The 20,873-nt window shown below is 34.9% G+C and overlaps 1 protein-coding gene across 2 annotated transcripts in view; it reads left to right on the top strand.

The window, feature by feature from the left end:
- The window catches only part of LOC132205775 (alkaline phosphatase, tissue-nonspecific isozyme-like), a 153,511-nt gene that overhangs the window by 21,121 nt on the left and 111,517 nt on the right, over positions 1–20,873 (top strand). The window lies entirely within an intron of this gene.

The following is a 20,873-nucleotide window of genomic DNA, read 5'->3' as shown; positions in this document are numbered from 1 at the left end:
ATGTTTAACGCCTTATTTTTTAACGATTCTTTTTATATAAATATTTATGCAAATTAAAAAAATTATATTGCTATTATTTATAATATTTAAAAATGAACTGGAAAAATGAAATTATATCTGAAATTGTGCAAAAAAACTCGATTTAAAGAGGAATTTAGCATACATTTTTCATTAATAATAATATTAATAATAATTCGCTTTTCAATTTATTAAATTTTCAATTAAAATAATTCTTAATGCAATTTATTTATTAATTTTATATTTAAATCAATTAGTCAAAGTTTATAAAGCCGTGATAGGATCAGCTACATAACCTTAATGGTTTACCTAATTAAATATGAAATTTAAATTAAAAATTGAGTTTTTCTCTGAACAATTATTCTTCATAAGTTTTTAAGACTTCCTCCGAAGCTAGTTGATCAATTTACTTGATTTTCTTATAACAAAAGTGAAATTGTTCCACTAGAAAAAGCTCTTTACACAGCCTTGAAGGGAATGAAAAAATTGATCGACTGTTGGGATAATTTCTCATCTTTCAAAAACACACTAACGAACCTATTGAAGGGAGAGCCTCACTCTTGCAAACTTAATCGCACTCCAACACGAAAGGCGTTTTTGATATCAATTTCTCTTTCAATAACATCCTTTCTTCATATAGTTGTTTCCCTAAATTGAGGGTAAACAAAATAAGACAATCAAACGTGAATACTACTTCGTTAGGTGAAACTTTCCATCATGTTTTATGGATAAGATTCGACCCTTCTTTGACATGATATTGATAACAATTTTCTATATGTTGAAACGCAGAAGATTATGATATATTGGATAAATTCTCTCTTTAACATAAGAGTTTCTGGCAAATTTTATTTTGCTCGCTGTTTTTACATAAAATATTTCAAATTCAGATCCATCTTACAAAAAAATCTGCTTTTAACTCTTCGTGAATTTCTCTTTCAGTACTGTATAATATCATTTAAATTCCACATTCTTTGTAGATTTAACAAGGATTTGAATTTTCGCCTCTATGAAGGTGATTTTTCCCGTCATTTCGTTTTAACAGTAAATTTGTGATATATAGACACTCTGTTTCGTCTGCTGGCACAAGGGATAATATTTGACTGCGCTGCTAATTATTACACGTCAGAGCAGAGCTTCGCGCGTATTCAAATTTGCTCTCCTTGTCGCGGATCCAACAAGAGCGAATTTCAAAGCGAAATCAAGGTTTGTCTGTGCAATGTTGTTGAATATCTACATACACACAGAGTTTGGAATGGCGTGTTGGGAGCTGGGGGAATCTGCATAGCGTGTATATCTACGTATGTATGTAGGAATGGGCGCACGCATTACTGCTGAGGTTAAGATGCTGAATATGGGTGCAAATTCATGCCCCTCTCTCGCTAACTGAGCAGAGAAAACTTGTTCCTCGGGGCAATATTTTGCGCTTCTTGATACAGCGAATTTACGAGCGCCGCTAGACTGTATCTGATGAAAATATTTCACGCCAAGAGCAGCGACACACTCCACAAATCGCTGCTTAGACTGAAAATCAAATAGGCAGATGGGAACTAGGCCAATTTTGAATATTTCAGAAGATAGAATGGCCAAATATACGCCAAGTGAAATCAAAAAATGTTTTGCATGTTGTATTTTTTTTTTTAAAACTGTCAAACATAGCAAAGATGAAAAATTATAATTAATACAAAACCTTCCCAGGTTATTTTATGAAGCAGTTAAAGTATTAATTACTTTTCTAATGAATTTTCATTCTAAACACTGTGTTTTATAACCTGATACAGACTGCAGTTTGAAAACATACAGGCATTGAAATATGAAATTGGCACCGGAATTGAACTGCTTGTTCTAAGCTGGCACAAAAACTAGTTTTTAAAACCAATAAAGTGCAGCAGTTAAACAATTGTAAATTCCAGAATAATTAATTTGATTAACTAGGTAAAAAATGTTACTCTTTTACTTTTATTAATTATGATTAAATTAATAAAACAAAATTAAAAGTACTTTAAAGACTATTTTTGTTAAAATTTTCCGTAGGTTTTGTTCAGGGTGCTATTATTGTAAGTTGCAATTATGTAGGAACTTTAAAATGAAGTTTGGTGAAAATATTTGCTTACAAGTGCGGATCAATAAAAACTATCTTAATTACATATGCCACTTGCAAACACCACTTGCGTCTTTTGTGCCGTCACATAAGTTATCGGCACCTCAATGCTATCTCGCGCTGGGTGAATGCGTGCTTGAGCCCTGATCAACTTGTTCTGCCAGCCAACTTGAGAGATCCTTTGACACGCACCCGTGCGCATTAGAGCGGACAGTCTTTGAATTTACCACGCGTCTCTGAATAATTTAGTTTGGTTGGATTGGAAAAGACAATAATTTTTGACTTCGATCTCAAGTTCTCTTTTCAAGTTGATGGAAAACATTTTCCAAGTGAAATGTTTATTTTTCTTGAGGTTTCCAAAATTTTTGTTGTCCTTCTTGTTACAAGACTGAATTATGGACTTCTTGGTAAACTTGCTTGCCAGAGCATGCTATTGACTGTGAGAATACGCAACGAGTCCATTCCAATTACGGAAAGTTTGCGTCGTGCGTAAGCAAAAGGCAAGTCATTACCAAGCGCCAGACGCCCGTCGCCACGGGTAAGAAGAGCCAAACTAATTGCGGATTTGCGCAACTTGCAAAGTGCCAGCTCAGATAATATTGCAGTTATCTTCGACTCCGCAAAACGCCCTCGGCATTCTTACCAATATATTGTTAGAAGAAAAAAAATCCCTCAGAATATTCAGAATAATTCCGTTCCTCACGGATATTAATATTCAAAATATTAATAACTCAATATTCCCGAATTTTGTTCCCACCTTTCATTCAAAATTGATATATATTGTGTAATTTCCAGAGTTGAAAGAAATCCCACGTATTATGGAATCTTTTATCTCTTTGCTAAAATTTAGTTTATATTTTTATTCAGCATCTTAATTCAATTATACGCTGAAAATGTGCTCCACTCTCGCGTTTGGATGTTCCTATTAAATATAATTGCATTCGGGCAGCTCTGACACTTCAATTATGGCAAAGTGTACTTTAAAAAATTTAATTAGCCCTCCAGGTTGAAAAAAAAAATAATATTTTTTTAGATAACAAACATAATCGAATTATTTCCATTGCAAGCTTGATAATTACTCATTTACAGAAAATCGTTGCTGCTTTTTCGTAAAATTATATATTATTGCGCCACTGTCGCTGAAAATCGTGCAATCCCCGTCGATCGCATTTTTACTCAAAGTCTTCTGTCTTGATTGTAATTAGTCTGAAAAATGTGAAATAGTTTGAAAGTACGAAGGTTTCCAAGCTAATAGAAATTTAATTATTTCCTGCTAGCGTTTAAAATTGGCGTGTGTTTTTCAAACAAATTTCTTGCGTCGAAACGAGACGTTAATCGGCATCAACATGAGGGCGAACAAGCAAGAGGGCGTGCCCATTTTAATTAAAATTGACGGAATATTATCTAACCCTATCGGATAGGGTGGTGATCGGGGCATCAACAGCCTCGTCAGCCCGGCCGGCTTTATCTCGGCTGACAGAGAATTTGATCCCTGTGGCTTATTCACTATACAGCGCGAGTGCCGCTGGATTTCGCCAAAATTCGACGCGCAATAATGAGCGCAGACGGCGGGCAAATAGAGAGCGAGAGGGACTTTGTTCTCTCTTGTTTGTAATTAAGTGCCAGCAGTCGATCCAGACGCTTATCTCCCTACAAAGAGATCAATATGGCCAATTTACGAAAGCCTTATTTACCAGAAAGGAGCTAAAATTAGCCAATAAGGGTCAAAACACTCCATTTTGAGTTTAATGATTGGTAAATTAATTGTCGGTCGATCTGAGAAGTTGCTTAAAGCCTTTTGCAAATATTTCTTTCAAAATTGAAAATAAAAATTAGGATCACTTATTCGTGGATAAATTATATATTGAATATTTTCATTGATTTTCGTTATCAAAAATTTCCTAAAATTTACTAAATTTTCAAATTAAGAATAATTGTGTATTTTTATTTTTTCCTACATTTCTGTACTAGTTCCAGACTATTACACAAATACATATTTTTAAATCGAACGTATCTCTTTTATTGTATGATTTCTCGTGGAATCATTAAATTCATTATGTTCAATATCCACAAACTTTTAGTACAATATAAAATAATTATAATCATTACATTTTGCTGTTCCAATATTATTTTTGTGCCTGCGAGACTTTAATTGCTTGGTATATTAAAATTTGCAGGATCGTCATGAATTGGGAAAATGTTTTGATTTAGAAAGCAATTTCTGCACAAATGATTCATTGTTTCACTCTGTCGAAATAAACACCATTCCAATAATACATTGTTGATTGCCGCCGTAAAGCTTCAGAATTTCGCGATTATCGTTGCGAGGGAAAACAATACAATTTTGGCATTATTCAAACACGCAAAAACTGATTCGCATAACAACAAAATAATATTTAGTACACGACGGGTTATAAAACTGCGATTTGACACATGGCGAATCTCGTCACCGAGAGCAGTTTCCCCCTGCCAACTTCTGCTAATTTGCATTTCCAATTGGCCGCCAATCATTATTTTCTCTGATCCTCGCGGCGTTCGTTTGTTCGTTCGCTCGACTCTGATGATTCGAATTTAATGCGACACCCGCGCGCATCCTCCGCTCTTACCAACATTTGAATCAATGGCTTTCACTTTTTGAGCTCAAAATTACCCCTGCCTGAACATTTTAACCTTTATTCAACTAACAAAGCCTTGTGTTATTTCATTATTGGCTTCTTTTGATCCTGTTATGACCGAAACAGAAATGTACAGTTGTTTTAGTAAAAGAAGCTTATAGTAATATTTTCATTTTGCCAATTTGGATTGCAGAAATTCATTACAAATTTAATTCGATTGCTTTAAATGTTTTTCTGTGTGCTTTTATAAATATTGCTAGGTAATTTTTCAATAAATAACATATTCATTAATTAACTTTAAATAGTTTAACTAGTGAATTAAGCATTCAAATGCATTTTTGTTTCTGCAAAAATCTAAATTTCTCTTTGCTTTGAGAGCCTTCTTTACTGATATTAAGATTGTTTAGCTTCAATTTGTACGATCATAAATCGTAAAATTGTAAAGGTTGAAATAATTTTTTTCATATTCACTGTAATAGTTGCAAATTGTGTATTGATTTATCACAAATTAGGCAACTAATGCTGCCCATAACGGGATACATCATTTATACATTCAAAATTATACAAATTATATGAGAGATGTCGTAATTATGAAATGATAAAATTTCCATTCCACGTAATTAATTTCTATTTACACTTACTTATTTAAAATTGGCGTGATTGCTTGTAAAATTCTGTGGCAAAATTTAATTCAGATTCTATAATTTTAGAGTGTAATTATGTTATAAATTATATTTAAGCCTATGTCCACAGAAGGAACTATAAGTATTCTAACAGCTTACTCAATTTTTTAAATTGATAAATTCTATTCATAATCTTGCGTCCTATAATATATTCATTTATCTCAAAGGAATGTACACAAAATACTGAAATAATTGATCAATCTGCCTTCATCAGATTTATTTAAATTTTTTTTAAATCATTAAATATTTAGAATATTCCTGAATTTACAGGATGTTTAAAAAAAAAGAAAACATTTTCAAAAGCATGATTTATTTTCCTTTCGACCTTCGAGTAAATACCTTTTTTAAATTCAAGCCGATTTATTTAGTTCAGCTCAAACCACCCATTATTGTGCTCTATATTTACACTAAACGCAGCACACACGCGTGTATGTATTTATATTTTTAAGCCATCACCACGCAATTTGCATACAAAATCCTGTTTGATAATTTGCGTGCACATTTTTCGCTAGCGATTTGTTGATAAATCCCTGCTCTCCACACGCCGACCGAGGTTTTATTTTTCCTATATTTTTTTTCATCATATCCACGAGATATTTACACTGGCCGCTTTTCTGCCTCTCTCGACACATTTTCAAACTTGATACACACGCACAGGGAGAGTGGGAGAGAGGCTGATATAAAAATGCTTACTCGCGAGACGCTTTCGCGTATTTGCATGCCGAGGAGAGAATAAAGCGCATGTTTGGCGGGCTAGTCCATATTTCGGTCACGTAACAATCTGCAAACACACACACGCACATAGCGTGAAATTTCGACGGTGATATTTGGCTGGCAGAAGATGTTGTCTCTCGGCCACACACACACTTTCATTTTGAAAAAAAAGAAATGCGAATTTTTTCTTTACTTTTTTTCTACCGAATTGCGGTGGCCGTAAAAGAGAGAGACTCGCCGTCGCTGACAGCTTCTTTATTTTTGCAGAAAAGGTCCGGGCAATTTGAGAGCGCAGGCTGGCCCTTTTCATTCCGCCACAAACTCTATACTCTCTTTCGTACAAACTTGACTTTTATTGCTGAAATGTATGATGGCACATACACGTAATACTCCTCCAAGGCAGTGCAACAAAAATACTTCACTCACTCGAAAGCAACTCGGGCATAACATGGAGAAAGAGAGGACTGCCGCAAAATTGACCGGATTGAGTGTTGCCTCTGAAATATAACGTCCCATTGAAAGGGCGATTTGGAAAAAAATTAGAAACCGATTTAGTTTTTATTGAAAAATATGGATGAATGTAGCAAAAATTTAATTAACTACTTTAATTGGTTAATTTATTTTTATTTTGTAATTATCCTTTTTATGTTCTTAATCTTATTCATACTATTTATAATTCATCATAGATTGATGGAAATTATTTTTCCTACATTACTTTGCATAAAGATTGGTAAAATATAAATATAGGAGATTTATTCCAGGAGGCCTTCAAAATGCTCGCTTTGTTTTCTAAATCATAAATTAATTTGACTAAGAAATTAACAAATTGTTTATAGCTTAATTAGCTACAAATTTAACAAAATTGGTTTCAGTGTGTAACATGAAGATTAATTAGAATTGAAAATGACCTTTCCTTGAGGTTAATTTTACAATAAATTTATCGAATTTTTAGGAAAGCTTCAACAAAATAATATAAAAGCCACTTGAAAATAAATACCCGCAGAGGAATAGCCGTCTTTAAGCAATTCGAACTAACTCTTCATCGTGAATTTTCCTTTGAAAGAAATAACTGGAAGCAATATACACTTTAGAAACGACAAAATACCTGTCGGAAGTACGTTCTTGGTAATTCTCAGAAAAAGTCTCTTGCTAGAAACTCAATGCGAAAGCCACTTGGTGCAGAGAGAATTCGTTTAACGCTCTTGAAAAGTTGGTGTCAGCGACAGAACGCAGATTTAAAAATCGGCTTGCGTAGCGCTATGGCCTGGCAAAGTGAAAAAGATAAAGAAGCAACCGAGCGGAAGTTAGATACTTAAAAATTCATTGATTGATCTCTGGCGATTATGGGTCGAAAAGTCTTTTGTTCCCATCCGACAACGGCCTCTCGCACAAAGAGAGAAAGAAAGAAAGAGAGAAACTTTGGAGGCAAAGAAAGAGTGCGCGCGCCAATTCATCCGAAAGCAGCAGCGAGTCAGACGGCGTATTTATTGGTTATTCACCTCACAACTTGGGCAATCGTTAACTGTTTGATAAATGCACTTTTGTGTGTAGCGTAAAAAGGCTAATTTATTTTATTGGCCCGCCGTGGCGTGGCAATTTATGTTTCCTGTTCCGCACTCCATTGACTGTTTGTTGCCTCTTCTTCTTCTTTTTTCGCCTCTCGGTGTAAATCGGCTCTTTCTGTCGCGGCTTTTGCTTGCATAAATCTACAAAGGCGCACAAATCTGCCCTGGAAAAAGCGTTTCGGCGGTTCTCTCCTCTCGCACTCAACAATAGGTAAAGAGCTGTTTTCAATGGAATATTCAGATGATTTTCATTCTTGACAAAAGCACTTCAGTCAAAATCGATAAGTAGATCTTTTTGTGAACGGGATAGTCTTATTTGAACGAAAATTGCATGTCTTACAGAGAATTTTTCATATTTTTAAGATGTTATTGATAAGCTTTTCTGATTTAATAAAAAATTAATCAACAAAGTTAGTTAATATGGATAAATAGTATCCAAAAAAAAAATGTTGTTTATTTCCTTAAATCGTTCAAAAAAATTGCATTGAAAATAAAGAAAGAAAATCTCTTGCAATATTTGTTCCTTACATTTTTTTAAGCTGAAAAATCAGATTGCAGAGAATTGAAGTAATGAATATGAGAATTTAAAAAATTGATGGTTTCCTTATTTAAGCCCTTTGAAAAAGTTGTGAAGGGTCTTTTACTCCGTAAAGCATTATTGAGCCTTTACTTTTTTCCTCTTGTAACCCAATATCAGCATAGAATGTACAAAGAAAACAATATAATATCAAATTAAGCTAAGTAACAAACAATGAACGTAACAACAACAGCAGCAACAAAATATGGAAAGTAAAACATAAAACTAAAATATTTTTTAGTAGGAATAAAAGCAATGATGAAAATACATAATGGAAAACAGTATTTTCGCGAAGCAGATTTGGAAATGACATTCGTAGAATTCTGCTTATGATTTACTTACAAACAGAAATGGAAAAGGCAGCGTGGAAATTTTAACTAATTACAATTTGGATGCTGGGAAGATAAGCACTTTAGCAAAGAAGCGATTCGACAAGTTGAGTTATTATTTGACCTAAAAAATGAACTTAATTAAATTGGAACAATGAATCTCCCCTCGAACGTCCCTTCCTGCAAAAAGTAACAATTTTGCATGTAGCTGATTTTCATATTCTCTTTTTTTCTTTTTATATGCAACTTACTTCTACATCTGACTTCAGTAAAGTTACTTTATTTTTAAACTTTTAATCTCAACATTTAAACCATTAAACACATTATAATTTTATAGCTTTATGTATTATATGCGAATGCAAAGCACTCAACAAAAAGTGACTTTCTTAACGCATCCCAGTGTACACTTAATATTTCACTATTCAATTAAGTAAAAGAGCAGCACGCAGAGAGTTTAATGGCCAAAGTTTTAATTTCACTGCTCTTAAGTGCTCATCGCGAGCAAAGTTAAAAATTAAAAATAAGAAAGAAAAGTGCCCAGAGTAGTTTCCTCTTCCTGTCCGTGGCACACAACAAAGAAACGCAACTTGGAACGAGATCTTCTTTTTGCTCTCTCCGTGAATTAATGCAAGTGAGAGAGATGGAAGAGCTGGCTTGGTTCTTGCGCTCGGATTGCCATTTAATCTGTGGACCCACCCGGCTGGCAGAACAAACAAAACAATCCTCTGCCGAGCGACGAGCAATTATTTAATTAATCCGCAGAATTAATTATTATATGTGGTCACTTAATGACAAAAAGAGGTTGTTTGTATTAATTAAGCAGCCCTGCGAATGACAGTCGTCGGTCGGTCCAAGTAGGGGCGCATCTCTGCCCGGTCGGTCTGTCTGTCGGCTAAAACAATTAGGCTGCGGCGGTGTGCAAGGCGTCGTCGCCACGCCAGAGAGGGAGGCTTTATACTTCCTATTCTGCATTTCACCTAACTTGCTCGCAATAAACTTCTCCACGCGACGAGAGACCAAGAAAATTATGCTGAAATTTCGTCCCTCCGTCAAAATTATGGCCCTCCACTTCATGCCTTTCGGCCGGCGGAAGTTTTTCGGAAGTTGGTTGACAAGTGAATTATGAAACTGGAGAGACGCTTAATGTAATTTTCCAACTGGAAAATTAAAAATTCTGATGGTTGTGGAGAAAGAATTTATTTACTCTCCGCATTAATGCGGAAAATTTTGTTGTTGGAAAGAGGGAAATTTTATGAGTGCTTTTTATTTTAAACAGAGAGGAAACTATATTGTTTTCTCTTAAAAAAGCTAAATATTTATGTGCTTTTCCTTGTTTTTTGCAGGTATGTGTAATGCAGTGTGTGACCAGCTTAAGCAACTGGAAATGAAAATCCGACCAATTTTTTTTTAAGGAAAATACTGGTATGTAATTTTTGTCCGACTAAATTATCTTTTGGAAGGAAGCGAATTTTCTGGTGTTGATAAGTTTGCAACTAAAAAACTTAGGGAAAAAAGAATCATAGAAATATAAAAATTATATTGATGCTGGAAAACGTGTTAATATTTTGTTTAAAAAATGCATTGATATCCATTGAAAAAATTAATGCATCGTCGGCTCTCTTACCTGTTTTTTTTTCCTGTGTTGCGCGGATGCAAAATAGTGCAAACCAATGCTGCACGTGCGCCATTTGTCATACAAATCGACCAGCGACCCGTTTTTTTGCGCTCTCATTTAAACTCGCCGGCGGCGGCGAGTGGCGCCGGGCGCATTTCATACAATAATTTATTCATCCGGACGTCCATCAGCGAGTGAGCAGTTTTCGATGCATCTGACTTATATTATTGAGATAAACGATTGATTGCCCTTTTTCGAATTCAAGCCTCTCGCCAACATATATCAATGTGGCGCGGCAAAAAGTAGCAGCACGTTCGACGCCACTTCCTTCGACCCGAGTTTTTTCCGCCGTCGATAGTTTATGCACCTTTTAGAACAAAACTCATGTAATATTCAATAAATTGCACATGTGCGCCCAGTCGAGGAAAAAAACTTATCCAGCCAGAGAAAGAAAAAAATGTGCAAAGTTGCTGCGTCAGAAAGTGGAGCCCCGACGAGATCGGTTTGGCTGATAATTCAAATGCGATACCCTGCGAGATATTTTAAAATTCTACAACGAGAAAACTTTAATTGCACACCCGCCCCGATTTGCATAATTTCTTAATTACGAATTCCACTCTCGAGACGCAATTGCGAGACCAGACCGCCCTCGAAACATTATAATATAATTCCTGCCACATGCTGGTTTTACATTCATACGAGCATTATAAATTAAAAATATTATTGAACAAACGAGACTAAAAAAAAAATGTTGGCACGCATGTTTTTTTCTTTTATAGAAATAATGATTTGTTTGTGCGCCGAGCACTAATTACGTTTCGACTTTGATTTTTTGGAATTTTATTCGCAGCACTCCGCGCTGAAAAGCTTTTCCGTTTTTGTTCGGCGTGTGTGTTTTTGATCATTAGTCAAATGGGGTCCGCATTCAGCACGTACTCACAGTACTCATTTGGCTAATTAAGAGAGTTTTCACGGGAAAAATAAATGGATATGGCATGAAATATCGCCGCGTTACGTTGAAAAGCTAACACGCTGAACTAATGGCGCAATGTTAAAATAATGGCAATAACTCTCTATATTTTACAGATTCCCAAATCAATGAATAGGCTTATATCCTTCATATAGAAAGCAATGCTTTTATTTGTAATCTTAATCAGATTTCAACTTATAACTTTATTTCTTGAACTTATAGAAATAGGAAACAGAAATAATGTTTTAATCATCTCGTTTGTTACCATTTCGATTATCAGCATTTTGAATTGAAATTTCAGGCCACAATTTCAATTTTTATTTATATATACTTAAAAAGAATAAAAAAAAATAATAATAATAATCAAATATAAATGGAATAAAAAAAAAGACAAAGAACAGAGGATTGTGGAGACCAAGTCCTAAACAAAGGATTGACATTATTAGATGCTCTTAAAGAAAAAGCGTCAAAGAACTTGATAAAGATTAAAATCACTAATATCAAGCATGCTTGGGGCACTAGTGTCAGTCAAAAAATTGGTCACCAGTTATATCTTATCCTAATTCCTTTCCTTCAAACTCCCTTTATTCTCATTGTTTAATATGCAATTGATGTAATATCTTTTGATTAATGTGAATTTTTTCTTTTTAAGATAATTTTCCTCTCTATTATGTAAATTGATAATTTTATTTGAATGTATGTATGATGTACCTGGGCAGTAATTGCCTTCTGATAAATCAATAAAGACACTTTGCAACTATACTTTTTATAAACATCTGAAGATATTAATGTGTGGGATCCCAATTAAAAATACATATTAAAACTTGATTAAATCTTTAAATCATTGCCATCGCTTTTTTTAGGCAAATTGTCATTTATTTATAAAATGATGATTTGACAAATAAAACAAAAAACTGATCACTCTAGTCAATAAATAAATTTCCTAATTGGACACGTCGTAACAAAAGTAGATATTGAAAAAAAAATAGAAAGGCAATCTATATCTATATTATCATAAAAACACAGCAACAAACACCGGGCGGAAAATCGCGAGAAATTAAATGTTAAGCTTTAAGCAAATCGCCTTTAAAATAAAAATTCTACGTGTTAATAATTAGTAGCGCATTATCACTCTTTGTAATTAAAAAAGCGAGAACGTGGAGCTGAATAGAAAAATAATTATCATTTCACAACTTCATCATCGCGTGGTGTGCCAATGAGATGAAATATTCATCAGGCCAGCGGCCCCACAAAAAGTAAATACGCGCGATTATGCGAATAAAGTAGGAAAAAGTTGATTACGCGGGCGCGAAATGAAATTGCCTGCAGGTGCCTCGTCCAACTTGTTCTTCGGCAATTAGGGTGCGCATTGTACGCGAGCGCCGCCGCCATCTTTTTATATTCGCACACACAATTTTAATCACTCTAATGACTCAAGCAAGGTGTGAAAATTCGGGCAGGCGGAAAAATTTACGAGCGCCAAGTTGATAATAATGTAGCCGGGGGCTTAATTAGAAAATAAAAAAGCGGCTCTCTGTGCTGCGCCGAGTGCCACTGAAGCAAAAAAATGGAAGGGATTTTTGTGCAGCAGTGTGCGCCCATCCACTCGGAAAAGAGAATAAAAAGTCGTTCGCCGACGGCGGAATATATTTTGATCGCGTGGTCCTTCGGCTGTAAAAATGCTTTGTGCAAAACGCGTCTCTTGTCGTCCACCAGCCAATCGTAAAAATTTCGCTTTTATACGATCCTAACCAAAACTTTATAATTTGAATCTGACAGAGAACCAAAAATACTGGGAATGTCATTTTTGTAATATTATTTTATTACTTCCTTAAAAAACTGACTTCATTGGACAGTACTTTGTGATACAGTGATTTATATTTTAATCATAAATTAAATTTATTTCTCTGCCATAGAAAACAGTAGCATTTTATTGTTATTTTGTTTACTCAAAGGTCAAATTTTAGCATTATTCTCACATTTACTGACTTGCTGCTCCATATTTTAAAGTTGTTCTTTTATTCTCTTTTTATAGAATCAATTCAATACAACTGAATAAGTTTTTCGTTTTTTACGACAGTTTGAATTTTTTATATCAATTTTTCATTTTTAATAGGAGAGAGAAAAGATTGTCGAATTTCACTGCAATTGGTAATTCACCTTTTTATTCGGATTATGGTTTAAAATAGCCTTTTTATCATACTTTTACAAAAGCGACCATTTGGGCTTGAAATTGTCGGCAGAAGTCCCATGGATCATTTTTCTGAATAGTTTCATGTCGAAACATGATTCCGCTCTTGTACTGTGTACTTTTTTCTACTATGTTTGCTATGAATGGAGAATACAAAAAATAATGCAAATTAAATCACAGTAAATTTCAAAAATTCACAACGAAAGGCTCAAAAGATTATAAAAATTAAATTTTACATACAAACTTGTTTAGTGAAAATTCCAAAAGTGGCCGTTATCAAAGTAGAACCACTCAATAAAAATAGCCATTTCCCTTTTCAAAGCACCAAATGTAGGGTGTTCGTTTGACAGAATAGTCCTTTTAATGGCTAAGTTGTTTGCATTTTTATGCACACACATTTCCCTCTTGGGTGGAGATTGCGGGGCGGAAACGCACTTTTCGCGCCATTCGTGGACCACCCGTTAAGCGCCGAATTGTGTATTGTAAAAAAAAAGGGAACACAAGCTGATTTTCGGCAATCCGCTTGTGACGTCTTGAAACTGAAAGTGGCTGTTCATGTTTGCAATTCCCTTTGCTCAATGCCCAAGTTGACAAGAAGAATTGAATAACACGAATAACACAGAAAAATACTTTTAGTACTTCAGTTTGTTTTTGAATTTGTAGAACAACACCATTAAACAGTTTTTTCCCCTTTTTATTTTCAAAGTGGAACAGATAAAAAAAAAATTCAAACTGCAGCTAGAAAAGTGTTTCAAGTGTGCTGCTGTCTCTTTTATTTCCACTGCGTTTTTATCGAACATACAAGGGTGGAAATTGTGTCTGAATGGCGTTGAAAGAGGGTCTTTCAGTTTGCACCTCGGTTGGAAAGGCGGACAAAAGTCACAAAATAGGTAGCCAAGAGAAAAGCTCACTCGTCCGAACGGCGAGGAAGCAAAGAAAAGATAAAAAAAAAAAAATACATATAATCAAGAAAGTGGAGCGCGCGGACAAAAAGAGAGTTCCCTCTGCGGTGTGTTTTGCCACTTGAATGCTTTTCGCAATATTCCTTGAAAGAAGAGCGGACGAGTTGTAATATTGTAAAACGGCCGTGTTTCAAAAGCGAAGCCTCACGCGGCGGCGGCTTCAAACAATGACTGTGTGTATGAAAGGGAGGAGAAAGCTTTGACCGGGCTATCTTCATCGCCACAATGGATGTTTTTCGCAACGAGAAAGTAGTGCTGCTTAATATATGAGAGAAGAGCTGAAAGAGCCGCAAAGATGGTAAAGGAGCCTCAAAAGAGCTACTTTTTGCCTCTTGGCAGGGAATTGATGTTACTGGCGTGCAATTAATCTGTTTAAAATACGCCCACGCTTCAAACTTTGCTCGACTTGAATTAACCTTAAACTGTCAAAAGCAAGGTGGAATTAATCTAAAACAACCTCATTGTTTCCATATTAGTTTATATTGAAAATAACGAAATGTTTTCCTCTTTTATTCCTGTATTTTCTGGCATTTTTTTCGTATTGAGGTGTTTCTTATTATAAGGTCTTTTTTTTTAGCACAGTCAAATCAAGATTTTAGAAGAATAAAAGCATTTTTTTTTTCATTAATGGATGATGGTTCAAAAATATGAAGAAAAGATTTGATAATGTACTTTATTGGAAGTCTCCCTATAAAAAAAATTAATAATAAAAAAATCCCATCCATTACTTTCCATTTCAGCATTTTTTTTTTCTGAAAATTGTATTTATTTTACCTCATACAACCTGATATAAAGAAAACTGATATTATTATTTTGTAACAGAACTAAAAATCTGGATAGGTGAAAACTACAGATTTTGGTGAAATAGGTGATTTTAAGTGTTTATTATATTCCATTTAATCCTTATAGATACGCGAAAAATAGTTAAATTGATAATTATTTATTGCTATTTATCAGATACGCTAAATAGGTTAATTTTTTTAGTTGCCTGTTGTTTAGAAATATTTAGTTTTTTCCTTTTTCATGTGAAATTGTATAATAAATCAATAATAGAGTCAAATATAAAAGGATTTATAGATAATACAAACAGATAATATCCTCTGTTGTTTGAATTTGCTTTTGCTCAACGAGTTAATTTGGGTCGTTTATCGATTCGTAAAACAAAAAATACGAGTACAAGCTGAATTCAAATGCAAAATTCAAACACCGTAAAATCAACCCGGGATTGTGAAATTATTCTAAAAAAGTTCATTTCCCATTTTAATTTAATTTTCACTGATTTTGTATTTCAACGTTTGGAATTTCACGGCATTTGTCTACTCAAGAGGATCACGAATTCACGGGTCTTGGCGAAATAATAATTTGGCATTTTGGCTGAATGTCCGCGTCAAAAACGGTTGCTTATTGTTAGTCAAATACGGCGTGACAAGTGGCCTGTTAGCGCGGCTCGGTGTGTAAGCGCCTCAGCTTTCCAAACTCCTTCATCCGTCAAAACAGGGCGCCACTCGAAATAACTTCACGCAGCGCGCATCTCTCCTTTTCCCCAATTCAGATTTGAAGCGGCCCCGGCGACGCGAGTTTTCCATTTGGCTCATTCATGGTTTTTGCCACGCCGGAATTGTTTCGCTTCTGTTTACTGCGGGAAATGCGATTCAATCTGAAGAAAAGCAAAATCTTCTCGCCTCTCCCTTCGGGGAAAAGGAGAACACAAGGCGAAAATTTCCAACCCCCTTTCGGGAATTCACTTTCTCCCTGCGGTGTTTCCATCAAAAGAGTCGCTTTCTCTCTCTCACACGTGTGTTTACACACTTTGGCCGCGAAAGTAAAGGGTTTGAGCGAAAGACATCACCAAGTTAAATACACACGCACGCATGTGTAAAAATAATAACCCTGCTCAAAAGTGTCCTTTCCTAGCTCTTGTTTGTTTTTCGCCTTGCCGGCAAGACGTACGCATAATGCCTTTGGGGAAGAAGAAGAACATCTCTTTCGTTTTAAATTGAGTTGGCTCCGAGTCGCATTTGCGAATATTAAATGCGGACAAACTCGTGTGTACCCAAGACTTGTTTCGCTCTAGTGAAATGGGCCAAACACAATATTGGCAAAAAGAGGCAAACTGAGGAAGCGCTTGTCGTTTTTACGATTCGTGGAAATTCGACTATGCTTTTAATGACATTTAATTCACAGTGGCCTTAGGACATTTTAATTCTCAATACGCATGTATATAACAAATAGATAAAAATAGACGGAAAAATGCTTGATTATGTAGTTGATTAGACTCAATTATGAAAATTTCCAATCCATCACATTCTTTTAAAATTTCTGATTTCACAAAAAGAAAATGTATCATGTTTTTTTTCTTCAAATTTTATAATTTAATTTCAGAGAGTTAGTTTTTTCTAAATTCTCAATTTTCCAGATTCATAATGAAATACAGTTTCTTAAATTTCATATAAGATTGATACATTTTATATCATCTGTGACCCTATTGTTTTTATTCAAAATGTTTAAATATCATATGTTTCCATCAAAGCTCTTTGTTGGTTGATCTGAATTGTGATTTAAGCCATGTATCAACTTTAACAAGATCAATTTTAACAAAAATCCATCTGCCTTTTAATATTGAAACTTCTCTTCTTGGCTCATTTTTGGCTTCTTTACATAATGAATTCCCAGAACCAAAATTATATTGGAAATAAATTTTAAATCAAATTCCTCTCATTCTGGATATTTTTTTTAATATAAGAAGCACAAAGCATAACATCAAATATATTGAATTTTCAGAACACAAAAGGTACCTAAATTAAAGTGCGTTCGCAATTCTAAACAACTTCTCGGAAGGATGATTCACAATCTGAAGGTTATACTCGGCCGTTTTTAATGAAGTTCACGGCGCGTGGAGAAATGTGGTGGATGGAAATTGGGGGCGCTCGCATTAAGATTTTATTGCGTGTAACTGATTTAGGCGGTGGGAAGGTGCAACCTGACGAGTGAGTTCATTTCGGCGGTAATTTAGATAATGCAGGCCTAGGCAATAATGTCGTTCGGAGATTATGATATGACGCAGAGATTACGGCTTTGCTCCCCCGCGAGGCGATTACAGTAGAGGCTGGAAATATAATGGCACCGCCAGAGTGCACCTAAAACTCTGTCGCGTGTGTCGCCAAACTTTCACATTAATTTAATTTGTCACTCAAACGCGCGATTAAAGGGCCTCTCCGGTAATGGATTTTTTCTGTTTATTATTCAAAAGAACGCAAAAATATAAGGTTGACGTAAAATTTGCGATGAAAAATCTGATTACTAAGGGTTGAAAATAGGGGTCCACCTTTTCCCACCAAAATCATTTAAACGTTGATGGATGTTAAGAACTCAATGTTGAGAATCAACTTATTTGATCAAAACTTAATAATTAAGGAATCTAATTAATACTTTTAAGACGAAATGGTTGATGAACCAATATTTAATCTCTTTTATTATATTACAATTTTTTTTGATCGCAAATTCATCTTCAGTCATGTGTTGTTTCAAATTTAAGAATGAAAATCATTTCTTCAGAGGCCCTTTAAGATAGATGGAATGCTTGGAAAATTTCCCAAATGTGAAACCAGCTGACGCTCAAATCGCGTATAAAAGGTTGAGACAAATGAGAGATTAATTAATCACTTGAGAGATTAAAGCAACAACTGGCACTCGACTCTCCCCAGCTCTTTGTCCCTAGATGATTGAATGCTGCACCGAGAAGTAGGAATTCATCTTGAGTTTTGTTCTCGAGTGGCCTAATTCGGAGAAGACGCAGTGACAGGCCAAATATTGTAATTTCACTTCACTGTAACACGGGGGCCCTTTGGAATGCACCGCTTTGTCATTTGCTCTGAAATTGTAGTACTGACAACCGGAAATAAATGAGAGCTAGAAATATTTGTGTTATATGATTAATCATCAATCGTGGAGAAAATAGCTTTTGGATTTTTGACTAACTAAAAGAATTCTGTGACCTCTGTTTTTCGGCAACGAAAAGAACGTGAACAGTTTGTTTGATATTTTATTTTTATTCTATTTGATGTTACACATTAAATTTAAAGATTTTTTGTAGTTTTTTTTTGTATTTTTTTTTTCAAAATTATTCAGAATCCTAAATATACTGAAATAATTTCAGTATAATTGCAGAATTGTCACATTTGAAGAGTACAAAATTTTAAAAGTAGCAGAATAATTACTAGGCTTGGAGCTAATAAAAAGTGAAGTTTTATCCAGATGCTTTTGTAACTCTATCCCTTAAAAAATGAATTTAAGTTAGCTGGTCCTATCACGAATTTCAGATTTTGTAACATTTTCTCCTCATCTTTAACCCTTAACCAAATTCACATTATGTTGGTTTTATCTGTGAATAAACCATAAGAACAATTTTGTAATTAGGGAGATGAAAAACTAAATGAAAATTCTCCAGAGCAATTCATTAAAAAAGAAGGAAAGAAAAATAAGATCTTTCGTTCGTTGGATGCTGTTGGCCTTAATTAAAAGAAGTTTTAATTAATATTCTGATATATAGCATTTCTTGAACATTAAATTTTGACATTCCGATTTACAATTTCCATGCTCTCGGAACTCTTACAAGTAATATTCATTATTTAAATAAATTGCAAAATAAACATCTAATAATTTTGCTACATTTTATGACTCAATTTTTTTTTCTATATTTGCAATAATTTATATCACACAGACTATTTACTTTGATGAAGCTCACTTTGCATGGCAATCATTTCCAGCACACTTGATTGCTATCCTATTGAGAGCACGTACGTCAAACGCAGCGTGTTTATATTACGCTTTAATTAAACCCAGCCAGAGCCGTGGTTCTCTCTCATGGTGTGAAATATCCACACACATGCAGCTGCAGCGGCAAATCCGAATAATTATGACGCCTTCAGAGACACACTGTGAGCTGCGGATCTGTCATTAGTTGCTCAAACAGAGACAAAGAGACGAAATTAAAGGAGTGCAGGTGAGGGCTGTCGCCGGATTCACGATCGATCTCCTTTGAACACACACACGCCGCGAGCTGAAATTAAAAAGGTGCACGCACGTATGAGAAGCAAAGATGAAATCTCACCGGCTGCAGACACGGAAGTAGCCGCAGGTGGAAGGCGCGGCCAAGGGGAAAATATCAAATATTAACGCGGCACAGCTCGGTGCGACCCTCGCTGTTTGGGTTTGTGCTTATTTGTGGCGCCCAGATTGCACCCCAAAAACCACACGCACCCTCGATTCCTCCAAAGTGCTTGGTTATGGCGCTGCACTTTAATATGGAGAATGACGTCGTTCCAAAATCTTCGGCTGGAATCCGGGCTTATATTATAGGGCGTGGGTTTTGCTCTTATTTACTTAAGAATTTGAATTTTATTTGAATGAAGGTTAGATCAAATGTAAAAATAATAAAAATATAATGAAAAAATTTATTATCGTCATTTGTTTTTGTGTGACATCTGCACTAAATCATTATTTAAGAGGAAAAAAGGTGAATAAATTATACATTTTTATAGACTTTTCTTGTTCAGTTGCAAAATTTGAGAATTGTGACACTTTTCACATTCGCCTGTTTATTAGGATTATTTATTAAATTTTTAAACCTTTTGAAAACTTTGATTTGCTATCGTATGCTCGGATCGTATTCATTGTCTGGTCAACTTCATGCACATTCAAAAGTTATTTCTGTTAGAAGTCAAGGAGTCAGTTCAGTATTCTGAAAATTTAAATTTTGTCTCACCTTTTTATCGTTTGACAGAATATGCTTGGCAAAAGAGGCGAATAATTTTATCTCAGAAGCACCTCTACCCTTTCCTCAAATCTCAGTCAGTGAAACGTAAAATTCATAACATTTAAAATCATATCTGTTTAAGAGAGTATTTCAAATTAAACCAAAGAACTCTATATTTCACGTCACATAACGTTTCATTTGCTTGGAAAGATTTTTCTCTTCATATCTGTGCTTTGACCAGGTTCGCAGCTAGTCAGACACAATTAGTCACTGAGGATGAGCCACTAATTATTTGAGCCGGAATCTCGCTGCAGTTAATCCAAGCGAAACACTATATCTGTCGAGGTGTACTCGTGGCGCTCACACGCGATTGTCAATTTCCGATCGTGGTAAATTGACCTGCACCTCCTCTCCTTATTTCCATTCAGATTTCGCCACTAAAATTCAACCGCCGGAGATTGAAACAAGAACAGCCTATACAAACATTTACATTCGCCGTCTGCCTGCTGGCGGGACACTTTTCTATACATACATGAACTCGATCTCTCGCCTGAATGAAAAGTCAAACCCATGAATAAATCATGGACAGAGAGCTTTTCGGCCGGTCGAAATAGTTGCGAGAATCGATATCCATCCGTTCGCTTCTACTTTGCAAAAGGCGTTTAAATCAAGCTCATGTACGAGAGAGTTGCCGTTATTGGTCATAAATTTATTTGTCAGAAAACTGCCTTCTGCATTGGTCAGATATAGAAATTCATTTTATGTACCAAAAATTATGATT

The sequence above is a fragment of the Neocloeon triangulifer genome, unplaced genomic scaffold (genome assembly GCF_031216515.1).
Source record: "Neocloeon triangulifer isolate White Clay Creek 2 clone unplaced genomic scaffold, ASM3121651v1 ptg000001l, whole genome shotgun sequence".
NCBI classification, from domain to species: Eukaryota; Metazoa; Arthropoda; class Insecta; order Ephemeroptera; family Baetidae; genus Neocloeon; species Neocloeon triangulifer.
The sequence above is the reverse complement of the archived record's forward strand: the minus strand, read 5'-3'. Positions and strand labels throughout refer to the sequence as shown.